Genomic DNA, 14,750 nt, shown 5'->3' with positions numbered 1-14,750 from the left:
TTTCCGTTTGCTCTTTTATTCTAGCGTGTGCGGTCGGGCTAAGCTCCCTGGCGCTCCGCAGTAGTAATACCACTACTGCGAGCGGCGCCGTGGTATTTCCCAGTAGCGCGGTGAGAATTGTTGGAGCTCTCGGCGGGCGCCCCCCAGCGCCGGGCAGACCAAGGAGAAATCCTGGCCAGGTCAGCCCAGGTGGGGGTGACGCACCTGGAGGAGGTGTCCGCCGCAGGCTGGATAGAACCACATTAGCAGGGGATGGGGGAGTGCATCACAGATGATCGCAGGCAGAAGCGTGGATCTGCACACACATAAGCATCGAAAACTCACGCACGGAAGACAGAAGCATGCCTTGCCTTGTGGACGGCAGTCGTGTAGGACTATATTGGGCAGAGTCTCCTAAACGACAGTGCAGTGGTTGATTCCAAGTCAATCAAGATGGTTGCAGCGCCGATGGAGTTCTTGGCAAGCGACGACTGGACCTGTGGGCGGGGCCAAGGCACGGGGAGGGACCAGGGGCGGGGCCTTGCGAGGGCGGGGCCAGGTGCTGGGCTGTCTCTGCTTGTCAAAAGGCAGCAGCCGAGCCGGAGGCACTGGGAGCGCGGAGCAGCGTGCCCACCCGCCAGACCAGGTGCGGAGCCGGGAGTGGCGGGGAAGGGGGTCTCAGGGTCGGGATTAGGCTCGGATGGGGGCGTCGGGGATCCTGGGTCTGAGTGCAAGCCCTAGAGTCTTAAGTCGCAGGGGCCAACTTGACGACTGAGATCCAGGCTGTCGTGCCATGAGGCTGGGGCACTGAGGGGACACTGTGGTCTGAGAAAGAGCTGAAGTTAGTGCCAGGCTGGCGAGGGAGCAGCGACCTCTTCGGTTCTCGGGCAGCTTAACGCAGAAATGCTCCGCTAGCACAGTGCTCAGGACTTGGGCAACAAGAAGCGTTTGTTTCCTTCTTGTGTCGGGCGCTTTGGCATAGAGTGGAAGAGTAAGAAAGGGAGAGACTGGCTGTCGATGGCGCTAAGATCTCCTAGGGCTGGAGTGTGTGTAGCCTTATCTTGTAGGACCCAGGTATGATCACCTGCCATGGTGGAGCTGGATCTTTTAAGTATTTTTCTTGACTTTTTTTTTAACCACCAATGATTTTAGACCTAGTTGGCCCTAGAGCACTGGATTTATTTTTCAGGAGTTGTCCATTGATGTCCAGCAGAACTTAGAGGCAAGCATCTAATTGAGGAAGGGACTCAAGGAGTAGTTTCTGTTTGGGGAGTGCGGGTGCTGGGCAGGCACGTTGGGGGCAGTGGATGAGGGAGGATTGAGGGGCAGTATCCAGGTGGGAACTGCATGTGGGTTCCACAGAGCAGTAGACACTGCCCCCTTCCCCCATGGACTACTGACGCTGAGACCAGGCTGCCTGGGCTGGGAGAGCCCTGGGTCTCTGAGCCCAGGCCCTTCCCGCATCTCCTCCTCCTCTGTCTCCTCCTCCTCTTCCTCCTCCTCCGTGTGGTGAGTGAGTCAGCCTCCTGTCTGGGCTCAGTTGCAGCCAGAGGGGCCAGAGCCCAGGCAAGCAGTTGGGCAGGCATTTTCTGAGCATTGCAGAAGCTCTCGTGGGCAGAGTTCAGCTCTGATCCAGCTCCCTGCTGGAAGGCTGTCTTCCTTACGGTCAGTGGTGGCCACTCCTGAAGGAGACACCCAACACAGCAGTGATTATGGGATAGCTATGGTATTCCAGAAGGGTTGACTGTGAAGGGATTGTGGTAAGTCCACATCTCTCCTCTCTTCTTCTAGGATCAGGAGATGCATCCCAGCACCGTAGAGTTTTCTCGCCACTCATTCCATGTCTGCCTAGTGATCTTGTTCCATAGCTACCCATCTCTGTTAGTGAGGTGGTATGCACAAGAAATCAGGAAGGTTCCGGGACTGGGGAAGGCATGGTATTGGCAAAGAAGGTTTTAAGCCAGGCTAGAAAGTGGGGGTGGTTTGCTGAGACGGAAATGGATTGTCGGGACACTGACTGGAGCCTCAACTCTATCAACCAAGAGTGTTGTGTATTGGGGGACCGTCCTCATCCTTTCCTTGTCCAAGTGCTGGAGGAGGTTGTGGGTCCTTCTGGAATGGTATCAGGACTGGTATACAGCTAGACCAGGAAGAAGTAAGACTGCAGATTTTTCTCTGGCTTTTGTTTTGAGTGCTTCAGATCCTTGAGCAGAATTGGGGGTCCCAGAGTCCATTGCCCCTTTCAAGTGGCTTCTCTGGACTCATTGCAGGGTCCATGGGCTGACTCAAACTGAATAAAGCTGGGGGATTCACAGTGTGTGCTCTGGCTGGTCCCATGGCTTCAGTTTGTCTGGTCCCTCATCAGCCAGTACTGGGACTCTTCCCAGGGTAAAGGATAAGAAAGGAGGGAAGAGAAAAAGGATAAGGAAAGAGCAGAGTGGGATAAGGAAGCAGGGAAAAGAAGAGAGTTAGGAAGATTTCCCGACCCCTCACAGCTCCTCAGCAAATGCCATGATGCTTTATTTATATAAATATTGTAGAAGGTCTGATGCTGTTTGGGGTGCACTGGTTATCTGTGTTTATGGATTCTCAGTCTTCTTACCCCATTCGACCTCAGAACTGATCTCCTTTTGGAACTAAGTCCCAGAGGAAGCACCAAGAGGACCTCCTGGACCCCCCATCTTCATTCCCAGAATGAATAGCTAGTGTCCAAAGACAATGTGTTGTGTGTTTGGAGGAAGGCCTAGGGCCCAGTGAGCCACACCAAATGCTTATCCAAAACGGGAGGAGGTGTTCCAGTCATTCAGTTCTTTACCCCATATCCTAAGGAAGCGCTGACCATTCCAGCCAAGAGCTGCCTCTGCTGGAACCTGCTGTCGCCAACGTCCAGCAGTTGGGTTCTAGTGGCCGGAGAGCCAGAGTCAGGATCTCCTAGAAGACTGAGCCAGGATAGCACTGCAGTTTGTTGCTTGACAGGATGAGTTACAGGACTCCAGCTTTCCATTTGTCACTACTGCAGGTCTGTTTCAGATGCAGGTAGCAGGAAGTAAGGAAATGACAGGATTTGATTAAGAGCCTCTTGTGTGCGCAGCGTGGTGCCAGGCCCTTTGAGGGATACCAGGAAGCAGAACCCCCCAGAGCAGGCCTCTTCCCCAGGATGACCTGAGCCCAGGATGGGCAGCAGCCCTCAGGCTCTCCTTTCACTCCTGCCCACCGCTGAGGGGATCCAGCTGGACAGAAGCAGCCTGGCTGTCACTTTGGACCACCACGACATCACTTCTAGTTGCAGTTTCCTCTGATTCTCCCTTGACCCTCCTGTGTCAGTGCCCTCCTGGATGTGCTAGAGAGAGTGGCCGTATAAGTTATTGTCTAAACTGGGAGACTTTGAGTGGGAGGGGGTGCTATTCATCGTCATGTCAGGACAATAGACATAATCCAAAACTATCCAGGGCGAACTGGGACATTTGGTCATTCTGGTGAACTCTGGTGAACGAGGAGACTCAGTGGGGGTCACAGCAGGGAAGATGTGTGGGAATGGGTTTCATGAGGAGGAGAGGACGGGGGTGGTGCTTAATGAGGATGGGAAGAGGGGGTAGCTTAATTCTGAAAGCAGCCCCAACCTCCCAGCGTGCTCCTCTGTGTGATCAGCCAATTCCAGTCTTCTCCCTGAGGGCCGCACTGCTCCCAGCCACCCTCTCCCAGGACCCAGCCTCCCATTCTTGTGACTGCCCTTCACCCTTGACTGGTGACCGGCTTCACCTTTGGTTTTCCTGCCCCACCCCTACCTCAGACAGGGACAGGAAGACCTGCCAAATCCCCTTCAGCTGCCCCTGGGGAAATCAGAGTTATAATGGAGCCAAAAGAGCCTCCTGCTTCCTCTTCCCCCTTCCCCCATTTCTGCAGCCTCCTCATTTTGTCTGTCCAGTTTCTCAGACCTCTGGGGCCACACCATCCCATGGGAAAGTCCAACTCTAGGTCAGGTAAACAACCAGGAAGGGAAGGGTAGTCAAACCTTGCCCATGTGGAGAAAGGGCACAGGTCACTTATAATCAGGTTCCGGAGAAATGGTATGCAAAGTGGAAGTCAGAGCCAGGGAGAAGCTGCTTAGCGGGAGATGGGGTCAGGTCCCTTGGCCACTGGAGTCTGACTCTCTTGTCTGGTCTGACTGTTGGGGAAATGGTCCAGGGTGGGGACAGACTGTTCTTGCTCAACCGAAGCTATAGGCGTTGGTGGCAGCTACTGTATCCTGCCCTGGTGACATGTGGAAGAGAAACTGCCCTCCCTTCTGAGTCCTTGGTCCTTGTGGTCCTGATGCGCAGGGTGGGCTCCCTGGAGAGTCCCTAGAGGAACAGTGTGCACGTCGTTGGACGTTGGGTGTGGGGGGTGGAGCCTCCCTGTTGACTGCAGTGATTCTGTCTACTCTGGCAGGAAGTAAGTCATGATCCGACAAATGACAAGGGCAGATGAAGACTTCTTGGGAAGTCCCTCCCTTTGAAGTGACTTGTGGGGAGACAAGAGGGGAGAGACCCCTGTGCCAGCAGGAAGAGGAAGGGGTGGCTGGTAGGTAAATGGCAGGAGTGAGAGGCAGAAGCAGCAGGCTTCTGAGTATGTGTCATGCTTTTGCAAACCTGCCCTGCAGGTCCCGTGCCAAGGAATAGACCAAGCAGTGTTCCCAGAACCAGATGCGACACAAAGTCCCCATTCTGCACAGGGGAGAGTCCTGGTTCTGAGCAGAGCGTGGGCAGCTGTACCAGCGGGAAAGTGGAGTTTGGCAGGACCCAGTGGCTGCTTCCTGGGAAGCTGCTGCCTCTCACTGGCCTTCTACGACAGGTGGAAGCCTTGAGGTATTATGCAAGGTGTGACATTCCAGGCACTGTGGGGCACCCACAAGTCCCAAGGCTCTGCTGGTGACACATCCAGTGTGTGCCACCTGCTGGCACTGGAGTTGTAGCTCCAGGAACAGCTACTCACTGAGCCCTCAGTTCAGTTGTACCAGGTGCTGTGCTAGGTATGTGGCATGCGTGGCCTCCCAGGCCTGCCACAACCTTGTGGGACAGAACCACTGTTACGTTCCTGCTACAGATGGGAAGCTGAGGCTCTGTGAGGTTGAGTGACGTACTAAGGTGACACAGCTGGGGAGTGGGAGTGTCAGGGTTCATACTTGGGTCTGTCTTAACCTCCGTGGAACCCTACTACTTGTGCACTTACAGACAGCCACAGGACATTCAGGCCATGCCTTGTGCAGAATAGGCCTGCAATAAATGTTTGTGAGCGGCAGGGGTAGATTCACTAACTCGTTTGAACAAGTTGAACTGGGAGCAAGCTTGATTTGCTCAAAGGTTACCCTGGGGACAGTGGCCACTCAGAAGGAGGCCGCCTCTGCCAGTACCCTCGGGCCTCGGTGCCTCTCTAGCAGTCCCAGGTACCTTACTGGGGTGAAAACAGCAGACAAGATCTGTGAGAGCGATTGCATGGGAGCAAATAAGACTTGAATGGTCTGGAAGGTAAATAAGAAATACTCTTTCAATTTCCAAGAAGGCACTCTATTGATAACCTTCTATGTGCTATATGTACCAAGGAAGAAAAGGCCGTTGTCCCATTGTCACCTGGGAGCTATTCTCACCTTGTTTACCTCTTCCCCTCCTGGCTACCCCTTAAGGAATATTCCTGACCCTAGCCCACCTGGAGGAAGACAGCCTCTGCCAGGCACTGTACCAATTCCTTTGCTTGTCTTCTTCTATCATCACAACCTCTCTTTGGAGTAAGTGACTATCATTCTCACCATCATGTATATGGGGAAACCAAGGTTTAAAGAGATGTAGTAACCTGCTCATGGCTGCAAAGTTAACCTGTGACCACTGCTCTGCACGGCTTGCTGGTACTGGGCCTGGGCCTATAAGCCACTCTAAGTACCAGAGCCCAGACGCAGAGGAGGAAAAACGCTCAGCCTACCCACATCAGCTGGGGTTTCTGGGGTTCCTTGGTATATGGCTGAATTTTAGCTAGTGCTAGGTATTAGAAGCTGTGCCACCAACCTGGTGGAATGGGAGAAACACAGGGTTTATGTTAGACGCACTTGGGTTTAAATCCTGGCTTTATCATTTTCTAGCTTGTGACCTTGGGCAAGTTTCTTAATCTCTCTGAATCTCAGTTTCCTTATCTATAAACTGGGGGTTATGACGACTCCCTCATAGGATTGTGCGAGGATTGCGGACGATGTAAATAAGTGCCTGGCACGAAATAGGCCCTTGAAAAGCATTGCAGTCATTCGATAGATGTACTTCAAGGGCCTACTGTGTGCTAAGCACTATTCAAGACACTGGGAAATTAAGAGTGAAAAGAAAAGATGCTTGCAATTGTTTTCAATTGTACTGGATCAGAAACACATCATTGGGAGAGTTCCCTTTCGAATCCAGGAATGGCTGTCTTGGCACCTAATATTCAGTAAATTGATTTCTCTTTCTGCCATTTGTTAGCTGATGAGCTTGGGAAAGTTATTTAGCTTCTCTGGGACTCAGATTCTTCCATTGTGTTTGTTTATTGTTTAACTGTGAAATACGTCATACACACAAGAGTATACAATATGCTTAGATTAAAAAATAGTATATACTGTACCCACTAAGTTCGGAATGGACCTTAAACGCCCCCTTTCCTCTGCCTATTTGCATCCCCCTCCCTGCTCTTAACCCCACAGTAATTAATATTTTGAGTTTGGGTTATTTCCTTGCTTTTCTTTGTAAGTTATCATCTATCTCTGTTTTACAAAACAATATATTTAGTCCTACGTGTCTTTGGAGTTTACATACATGTGTGGGCTCTGTGATGCCCTTTTTTCACTCAATATCATGTTTCTGAGATTCAGCCAGGTCGATGCACACAGCTGTAGCTCGTTAGTTTTCACTGCAGTGTAGTATCCCGTTGTAAGAATAGGCCACATCTTATTTCCTCTTGTTGCTGGACGTTTTGCGGTGTTTCCAGTTGGGGGCTATCATGATGAGATACTACTGCTTGGGATACGTTGTGCTTTCTCCTAGAGCATGTGTAGGCATTCTCTAGGGCATATACCCAGGAATGGAATTGTTGGGTCACATGGAATTCCATGGTTGGCATTACTCTACAAAGCCAAACTGTTTTCCACAGTGGTTGTGTCAAAAAAAACAACAACAACTGAAAAAACCTCTCCTTTCAGTAGTGGATAAAAGTTCTCATTGTTCCCATCCTTTCAATATTTGATACAGACTTCATTTCTAAAATGAAAAAGTTGTACTCGATGAGTTTCTGAAGTCCCTTTCAGCTACAATAACTGTATCATCCTCAACGTAAGGACCTGGTTTCCGGCGTATGTGTGTGCCTGTCTGCTGTGTTGTGCTCAGGTGGCTCCATACGTGCCACAACTTGACGGAGAGCCCTGTGCAGGTTCTCTGGGTGCAGCTGAAGTCTTTCCTCACGGGGCTTGCACCAGCAGTGGGTGAGGGAAGCCATGGCTCCACATCCTCCCCCACACTTGGCATCCTGTTCCGTTCAACCAAGAGCCTGGTGTCAGTGCTGAGCAAACAGTAGGTGCTCAATTAATACCCATTGAATTGCATTTTTCTCAAGAGCCTTGGAAGGGATTATATTTTCCCTGGGCATCAGTTTTGAGCAAAGGACATAGAAGTAACAGAATGATGTGTGTGCTAGCCAATCAAAGCACACGGGGCTGGGGACAGTGATGGGATTCACGTCTGTCCAGGGCTTCTGGATTATTTCAAGTCTCCAGATCAGGTGAACTGAAGTTTAATAGTCTCCACTGTTTAGAGTCTGGCCTTGTTCTTTGACCCTCTGACTTGTCCAATCTGAGAAGCAGGGAGTGGCTGGAGTGTAGAGAACAGAGGCAGTGCCTTGGGGAAGGAGCAGAACTCCCTCAGAGAACCCCTTCTCCTTCCAAGGGTTGATCGCGGTTCCTGAGGGTGCTGGGTTTAAGAGGTGTTAGATATAGCCAGTGTCCTGGCAGCCACTTAGACAGCCAGCTGCCCACCCACCCAACCACCCACGGGACAAAAGAATGTGGCTGGCTGGGCAGTTGCCTGGGCCATCCCAGCCCGCAATCCTGTAATTACTCATCTAGTCTGTGCCTGTCAGCTCCAGAGGCAGGTAAGCACCTCTGCCCTAGGCCTCATCCTGGTCACCAGGCCTACGCTGGGCTCAGTGGCAGGGCTCCACCGATGCTTCAGCCATCCCCACCCCCAGCTCTGTCCCAGTGCCTCTCTCTGCACAACCTTTGACCCTCGTGAGGTTTACATATCATATCATAGCTGGCAGTCATAATAACCTAATGGTTGTTATACATATAGCCCAGGCCTGTGTTCAACGTGTTCATGCATTTCTCATTTATGCCTCTCAACAATCCTACGAGGTAGGTAATATAATTATTCCATTTTACAGAGAAGGAAACTGAGGTTCAGAGACGTTAATTGGCTAAATTTCTTGCCGAAGCCATCGAGCTCCTAAGTCAGCACCAGAGCTTAAATTCAGGTTTTCCTAAGTCCCAAACGTGTGTTTCCTGCACAGTGTCCGGTCATTCAGTTCAGTTTTCCCCCTTCCCCCTCCTGTCCGAGGAGGGCTGGAAAAGAGGCCGCAGGTGGTGCCAGTGGAGGGTGAATGGGACAGTTCCAGGCTGGCCAGGATGATGCTGGAAAACACCTTCGGGGCAGAGTTCTTTGTTCCAAATGGCTCTGAGTTTCCCAGCCTCTGCCAGGGCTGGGAAGTTACTTGTACCCAGCCTATTTGGCAAGCACACCAACGTCTTGGGTGCCATGATGTTAAGAAGTGGGGGATGGCCTGCCTCAGGTAAAATTCCATTATGATGAACTCCACCTGAGATCTGAACAGCTTTGTTGAAATGGAATTATGTTAACCTGTGTGCAGTGGAAGAACTCAAACATGCAGCCTGAGAAACTGGAGGTAAAGTGGAGCTCATGTGCCATTGAGTGCCTCCTGGTAAAGTTCTGGAAAGGGTTGGAGACCAGGAGGAATAGAGTCGGACTCAGCCCCAGCTTCTCCTCGGATGGCTGGGACAGGGTAGGGAGGGGAGAGCTAAACACCACGTGACAGGGCTGTGACTATTCAACTTTCCAGTTCCCCCCACTCTACTGTGAGCCCCTGAGGACAGGTCTGAATCCCATCTCTCAAGTGTCACCACTCAACACGATACCTAACCCATCACAGATACACGCAATAGATGTTTACAGGATGCAAAGATGTTTGTAGGTAGACCAGGTCCCCGGAGCTAGAAAGATGCGAAAGGCAACTGCTTTGTGTGGCAAAAATATCTTTAAAGAGCTGGGCTGCACCTCAGATAAATTCTTCCTAGTTATGGAACAGTTGTGCAAGCACCAACCTTTACTGCACAGGTACGTACTGTGTGCCATGCACTGTGCTGAGCACCTTACATGCATTATCCCGATTAATCCTCACAGACCTAGGAGGTAGGTATTGCTGTTTTTCTCATTTTGTAGGTGAGGGAACAGAAGCTTGGGGAACCCAGGTCACTGGTTCTGGTCACACAGCCCGTAGCTGGTAGGGCGGGAAGGCGGGGTCTGCACCCAGGCGGGCTGCCTCCAGAGCCTGTCCTCTTCACCTGTCTCCTGGACCACAGAGTTCTGCTGTCACTGTGGGCTGGTTGGGGGTGGGGGGGAGGGAGTAAGGCCAGGGGTGTAATGAGCGCTGCTTCTTTTGCAGCCCTCCTTGGACAGGAACTGGAGGGGAGAAAACTGAACTGAATGACTGGACACTGTGTAGGAAACAGTGGGCAGGTGAAGAGTCCCATACGTTTGGGACTTAGGAAAACCTGAATTTAAGCTCTGGTGCTGACTTAGGAGCTCAGTGGCTTTGGACAAGAAATTTAGCCACTTAACGTCTCTGAACCTCAGTTTTCCTCTTCTGTAAAATGGAATAACAATATTACCTACCTCGTAGGATTATTGAGAGGCATAGATGAGAAATGCATGAAAACGTTTAATACAGGCCTGGGATATACTGTTATAATAACCATTAGGCTACTCTGACTGCCAGCTCCCTACACCCCTGGAGGGATGCCGACCCTGGTGGGATGGGCTGGAGGGCACAGGCCGGGGCTGGAGGGACAGCCTTGCCTCAGGTCAGCAGGGTTGCCCCTGGAACTGCAGCCCAATGTGGCCAAATTATCTCATTTGTTTTAATAGGAAGCTGGACATCCAGATTTTTTTCAAAAGTGAAACCTCTCCACTTTTTAAACAGTGACAACTAATTTAAAAATTTATCATTGCTGATGGCGTTGGGGATGGGGCAGCAAACAGAACATATCCATGGTCAGGTTTAGCCTGCAGGCCTCCAGCAGGTCGTCTGGTAGTTTCGTACTTTTAACAGGTGCCTGTCACGTAGAATGAGACCAGGAAAGCCCTGGTTTATATAGAATTCCTTCCCAAACGCATGAAAAGCACTGTCCATGGGTCCCCCTCCTGGCAAGAGATAATACGTTGTAATGCCGAGTGTTTTTTTCTGGAAAGTTATAATGAAATCTTTCAGGCGGATGATATTCCATGAATGAATCCTCGCCTTTTTTCCTTCTTTCCCGCCTTTCCTCCCTCCCTACCTCCCTCCTTCCTCCCCAACTCTGTTTTCCCAGTCAGATATTTTCCCATAGTTATTACAAGGAAAGTTCTGAGTAGAGAAATCAAAAGGAAACTAACAGTCCAGGAAAGAACATCTAAGGGGGGAAAAAGGACTTTTTTGGATTGGGCTTGGTGGGCATTGAAAGACGCTTATTATGTGCGATCTGCACTTTGGGCCTCCCGGGCTGCGAGGGCCTCATGCTGCCAGCGAGAGGATCACACTCCGTGTTGTACTTCAGAATGTTTCCTCACAGCCTCTACTTTACACCTGAATTCAGTCCTCCTCCTTCTCTTAAATACCCGGGAGAATAATAATAAACTAACCAACATTTTTATGGAGTATAACCTTTTTTTATAACACACTTTAAGTATTTCATCTCAGCTGACACAACAATCCTGTAAGACAGGCACGTGGGTATACAATCCCCTTTTTGAGGCTTGGTAAAGTAGCAGAGTTTTCTTCTTCTTTCCCTCCATCCCATAAGAGAGCAGTAGTCATGGAGGATTGAAACCCACTGTGCGGGGAGCCCCCGCTCCCACAGGCCTTCCCTCACCTGCCACCCTTACTCCTCACCTGGGGTCCACAGGTGGCAATAGGTGGGACAGCTGGGAAGTCCTGAGCCCCTGACTGAGGTAGATCCCATTTCCCTGAAAATCCTCCAGAGGGAGTGTGGAGTGAGCATGGGAAAGGCCCTAAGCCAACACTGGGTGGCCCGTGGCCAGCTTTCTCCCACGCTTACCCTCACCACCCATCACCCTGAGCTATTGTTCCCAAAGCTGGGCAGAAAATAGCTCACTAGAGAATTATTTTCGTCTCTGTTAAACTTCAATCCTGGGCTGCTGAAGAGCATGGCTGCAGAGTTGTTTATCAGGTCAGGGGGAGTTCTGGGAAAAGTAAGAGGTGGGGGAGCAAAGGGGAAGTGGTGGGTGGAGGGGCCGCCAGCTCTCCCCACAGGGCAGCGATGGGCCACAGCCCCTGGTGTCCTCCCTACCCATCAGGCTGCCTGACGGGCAGCGCCTCCAGCTGACAGAGTGCAGCCTGCCCAGCCAGCTGGAGCAGAGTTTCACTCCTAGCTCCTTCAATTGAGCGCAGGCTCTTAGCTGGTCCATGAAATCCCTTCTCCAGGGATGTTTGCCTCTGCTGGAAAGCGTGTTGAGGTGAAGGGAGTGGGGATTCTGTTACCTGGTGCAAAGGCCCAGGTGGGCGGGGGACGGGGCTGCCGATAGCTGACTGCTGAAGAGGGAAAGAGGTAGTTCTTCTGGGGGCCCTGCTTTAGCTCTTCTCAAGGCAGCGTTGAGTGCTGCTCTATGTAGCAAATCTGTGCCATCTTTTCCCCTGGCCACCAGAGAAAAACAAGGAAGAGGAAGATGGCCAATGGGTAGGGCTGGGGGAGGGGCGTTATAGTTTGGAAAGAGTTCATGGGTTGGGACAAAGGCAGCTATTTCCTACCACTCGTTGGCCCTGGGGAAGAACCCTTCAGAGCAATTAGGACATTTTGGCCTGACACATTGAAACAAGAGGGTTATCGTCAATCATAGCTCTGCGGGGAAGGCTGGGCTTGTGTTACATCGGCCAGCAGTGAGTGTGGACATCCTGACTCAGAGTGTGGGCTGACATGTGCCCACACGTGTCGGGGACTTCCCACACGTGTCCGTGGAGCACGTTGTTTGTGACCATTGTGTGTTTGTGGCTGATGCCCTTCCTTAGAGCAATTCCTGGCAACAAGGAAGTGACCCTGTTGACAGAGAGATGAGTGGGCCCAGTGGATTGGTGGAGGCAGGTTGGGGATCAGTGGGCTGTGTGGTAACCCAGGTCTCCCTGTGCCCAGCGACCGTATCTGGCCGCCCTTATTTGTTGTATTACATAAGGATTGAACTGGTAGTGTGCCGCTGAGCTGTTCACCAACGTCCATCTGCCCTTATTGAACCTTTTGTTCGTTGTATTGGTTTTCTCTCACAAAACGTATTTTTTTCCTATTCAGCTGGGCTGAATTTTCCAGAACTCTCCCCTCTACTTCTCCCTTCCAGCTCAATTACTGATGGTCCTATTCCCAGGGTAAAGGATCCCCTCCAGAGGAGGATGGAGGTGGTGGCTCTGGGGATACCCCAGCTGGGATCCCCCGCTGCTTTGCTGGCTTCAGTGGCCCTTTCTAAACGAACCACTGGATTAGAGGCCCATTTTTATGTTCTTCACTGTGTTCAAGGTTGATTCAGGTTGGAATGGGAATCTGAATGGAGGCTGAATGTCTTCAATTTCAAAATATTATTACAATAATTAAAAATTCCTCGTGTTCAAACTCAGTGGGTTTACTTAGAAGTAGTACTCAGTAGAGGAAAGAATGGGATATACTTTCTATTAAAATGAGTGCCCGGTAGGTTCTCTCTTCCTGGTGCCCTCTCTCTCTCTCCCCAGCCATAAAGAACAAGTTTCTCTGCCTCCAAGTACTGTCTGCCCAGAACCCTCATACCCTTCTTACCGCTGCCATGGTAAACTATGACCTCCTCTACAGAGCCTTCTCGAGCTTGCCAACACAAGGCAGGTGCTCTCCTGCATGCTCCTGTCACACCTGCGCTTACCTGTATCATAGCATGGACTGCACTGAATTATACTTTCTGTTTGTCTCTCCAAATAGACCATAACCTTCAAGAGGCCAGGGTCTGTGTGTGGCCCGACATTGCATCTCTGACTTCTAGTACAGGCCTTGCCAGGTAGTCAGTGCTTAAAACCAGGCAGGGGTTACCTTCAAAGATAAGGCATCAGATGCCAGAACCAATGCCCACCAGAGTGTGAAGCCAAGCAGAAATGCTGCCGCCTCGCTGACCCTCCAAGGGGGCCCCCTAAGAGGAAAGCTACACAGAAGGCTGGCTGGATCCCTGACCAAACAGAAGCTCTGGAAGAGCTCTTTGGGGGGAAATCATTCTAATTAGGAAGTGAGGAGCAGCCGGTGGCACCCTCTACAGTACCGTAGATGGGAACCTCCCTGTTTGCCGTAGGCCGTAGGAGCTTCATGAATACATGCAGGGTGTTCACTCCTCACTAATAACCCAGAAGATGGAGAGGATACCTTTGGGTAAGTCAGCCCCTTATGGGATGGGGACAGCCTGATAGAGAGTTATCCCAACCCTGCCATCTCGGAGGACCCAGGTTCCCTCACCGATTCCGAAACGGGCCTCAGAATCTAGCCCACAATAAGTGAATGCCCTCCCAAAGCCCTCCAGAACTGGGGGCAACCAGGAATCCAGGCCCCCTGAACTTAAGCCAGCCCAGTGTCTGGGTTGGGGGCTCTGGTGGGGCCATACTGCTGCCAGGGCAGCTGCAGCCCTCACTGCCGCCGCCGGCCTCCAGCCCCCTGGCACCCACTGAAGCCTTTCCCGGCCCTCTGCCTTCCGCTGCTTATGGTGATGGACAGGCAGGAGTGGGATAGGAAGTGCTGTCACCCTGATGACAGACAGGGGACATCACAGGACTGCTGAGCTTCAGGCCCCAATAGGGAGAGAACAGATGCACGACAGCTGTAGGACAGGCCCTAGATGATGGAGGAGGGAAGAGAGAGGTGGCACGGGGTGAGAGAGGGAAGGTAAGGGCAATGCGCAGAAGGGGTTAGTGATTGGTGACACCTTGGGAGCCACTGGCTTTATCTCCTTGTGGAGGAGAAGTCCGGATGTGTGACTCAGCTGCTCTGCTTGTTGGGGAGACATTAGAATTACCCATTTCTCCCAACCCTGAGCAGCCAGATTTTCGGAAACCACAGCCAATGGGTGGGGTGGTCAGTTTCTTCCCAGGTCAGCAGAAATGTGGCTTTCTCGGCACTGTTTGTTTGGGGTGGAGCTTTTGGGACCAAGAGCAGGCTTCTTGCCTCCACAGCGTCTCTCGGGCCCTGCAAGCCTTCTGCTCATTTTCCAGGCCTCGAACTCGCGGACGTTTGTACTAACAACAGTTGCAGCTCTAATAAGAGAACTAACTTATATAAAGCTGCAGTGTTCCCGGTGCCGTGCTGAGTGCAACCCACAACAGCCCTGTGACCCAGGCACTACCATGTCCCAGGAATGGGCTTTGGGGTAAGCTGGGCGGTGGTCAGGTAGCCAAGGGCATCCGCTGGCCACGGTGGTTGTGAGGTAAGCAAGGGATATGATGCCAAG

The 14,750-nt window shown here is 51.6% G+C and overlaps 1 protein-coding gene across 2 annotated transcripts in view; it reads left to right on the top strand.

Annotated features, from left to right (window-relative positions):
* Positions 1-542: 542 nt before the first annotated feature.
* The window catches only part of VDR (vitamin D receptor), a 54,568-nt gene continuing 40,360 nt past the window's right edge, over positions 543-14,750 (top strand). The window contains exon 1 of one of the 2 annotated variants that reach the window (XM_033117271.1): positions 543-625. The gene's annotated coding sequence lies outside the window, so the exon portion shown is untranslated. The remainder of the gene's footprint in view (positions 626-14,750) is intronic. The other variant, XM_033117272.1, reaches the window with a different exon arrangement.

Source organism: Rhinolophus ferrumequinum, chromosome 10 (assembly GCF_004115265.2).
Source record: "Rhinolophus ferrumequinum isolate MPI-CBG mRhiFer1 chromosome 10, mRhiFer1_v1.p, whole genome shotgun sequence".
NCBI lineage: Eukaryota > Metazoa > Chordata > Mammalia > Chiroptera > Rhinolophidae > Rhinolophus > Rhinolophus ferrumequinum.
Note: the sequence above shows the minus strand (reverse complement) of the source record. Positions and strands in the feature narration are given on the sequence as shown.